The sequence below is a fragment of the Trichosurus vulpecula genome, chromosome 1 (assembly GCF_011100635.1).
Source record: "Trichosurus vulpecula isolate mTriVul1 chromosome 1, mTriVul1.pri, whole genome shotgun sequence".
NCBI lineage: Eukaryota > Metazoa > Chordata > Mammalia > Diprotodontia > Phalangeridae > Trichosurus > Trichosurus vulpecula.
Window position 1 is genome coordinate 462,138,280 of NC_050573.1, and position 2,201 is coordinate 462,140,480.

The following is a 2,201-nucleotide window of genomic DNA, read 5'->3' on the forward strand; positions in this document are numbered from 1 at the left end:
TCTCCTGAATAAGTCTTTCCAGCTCCAATCGACTCTCCACTCAGCTGATAAGGTGGTTTTCTAAAGCGTAATTGGTTTGAACATGATCCTACTTTATTCAGTGAGATCCTAGGATTTAATCCTAGGATTAAATATAAACTCCTCTGTTTGGCATCTAAAGTTCTTGATAGAAGAAGGCCTGAAGGCCAAGACCAAAAAAAAAAAAGAATCTAGACATCATATTTCAAAGAATCATAAAAGAAAACCACACAGATCTCTTAGAACCAGAGAGCAAACTGGAAATGGAAAGAATCCACCAGTCACCGTCTGAAAGAAACCTCCAAATGAAAGATCCCTGTAATATTATAGCTACACTCTAGAGCTTCCAGGTCAAAGAATAAAAATGCTGCAAGCAACCAGAAAAAAAGAATTCTAGTTCTGAGGAGCCAAAATCAGGATCACATGAGATTTAGCGATCCTCACTATAAAGGAGTGGAAAGCTGGAAATATGGCATTCTGGAAGACAAAGGAGATAGGCTTACAACCAAGAATAATTTGCTCAGCAAAACTGAGTATACAGAAAGGAAAAATGGATTTTTAATAAAATAGAAGACTTCCAATCATCGCTGATGAAAAGACCAGAACTGTGTAGAAACTTTGAAATGCAAACACAAGAGCCAAGAGACATATAAAAGGGTAAATGTGAGGAGCAATCACAAGGGGCTAAACAAGGAAAAACTATTTCTGTTCTAATGTGGGGAGATGATACATATATCACCTCAAGACTCATCATCACAGGGAGTACAATTAGACAGAATATCTAAGAATGGTTCGGTTATGTTTTGATTATCTTTAAAGAAGAATGCAGCAGGAAGATGGCGGTGTCCGCTTTGGTCGCATGGGCCGCCGCAGATCAGTGAGAAGCCCCGAGCTCCGGGGAATCATTCGACCCCTCAATATTTTGGTTTCTTCAGCCTTCCAAAGCTGCTCCAACTCTGTGTGTCTGGTTTCCACGCTGTCTGGACGACCTTTCGGCCACATTCAAACGCCGCTTGTTTCTCCTGCTGCCAGTCTAGTTCCACCTGTTAGAAGTCTGGCATGTGGGCACCCTTCAGCAATCCTTAATAGCGTCACCCCTTTGCTTCCAACCATCCTACACCGCAGGTCAGAACTGTAACATATTGTAGTTTGAGAAAAGGAAAATGGAAATCTGTGAAAGCCGTGCTCTTCAGGTTTCTTTGCCTACACTGTGGTCTTTGGGTGAGGAAGAAGGCAGGTTATAAGAAGAGGTTGTGGAAAAAGAAGCCTGCATGGAAAAGACGCCTCCGGGAACAGGTGTTCTGCAACAAAACTCAAAGCAAACTGCTCGACAAAATGACCACGTCTTTCTGGAAGAGGCGGAACTGGTACATCGATGACCCCTTCCTCAATCGCACCAACCTCAAAGTGTAGGCCTGTAGACAGATGACATTTGGGACACAACACTGGGGACTCTTCTCATGTGTAGATCTTTGTATCTCTGTGCAAAGATGAATAAGGCAAATGGTTTAAATGGCAACAGCACAGAATACCAGAATAAATGAGAGTGGGTAACAATTTTAAAAAAGAAGAAGAATGCAAATGGAAGGGAAGAGGAATACACTGGACAGGGGGGAGGAATGGTAGAGAAAATTATCTCACATAATTGGGGTACCAAAGTAGAAGTCTATAAAAGCAAGGAGGATGGGATAAGGGAAGTATGCAGGCTTTGAATAGCACTCTCATCCAAACTGATCAAAGGAGGGAAAGAATACACAAAGAATTGGGTACAGTCACTCAATGGGGAAAGAGGACAAAAAGAGGAAAAGAGAGAAGGAAGAATTAGAGGGAGGGTACAATGAAGGAGATATTAGTCCTTAGTAATACAAATTCTAAGGATGTACAAAATATTTATAATTATTTTGTAGTGGAAAAGAATTGGAAACTGAATGGGTACTCTTCAATTGAGGAATAGCTGAAAAGGTTATGATATATAAATGTTATGGAATACTATTCTGATGTAAGTAATAACGAAGGAGAAGATTTCAGAGAAACTTGAGAAGACTTGTATGAACTTATATGGAATGAAATAAGCTGAACCAGGAGAAGAATTTGTACGACAGTAATATTGTAAAGACAAACGTCTTTGAGAGACTTACGAACTCTGCTCAGCATAATGACCAACCATGATTCCAAAAGACCAA

The 2,201-nt window shown here is 40.4% G+C and overlaps 1 pseudogene; it reads left to right on the top strand.

Annotated features, from left to right (window-relative positions):
* The first annotated feature begins 841 nt into the window (after positions 1 to 841).
* Positions 842 to 1,455, top strand: LOC118839912 (annotated as a pseudogene).
* Positions 1,456 to 2,201: the final 746 nt, after the last annotated feature.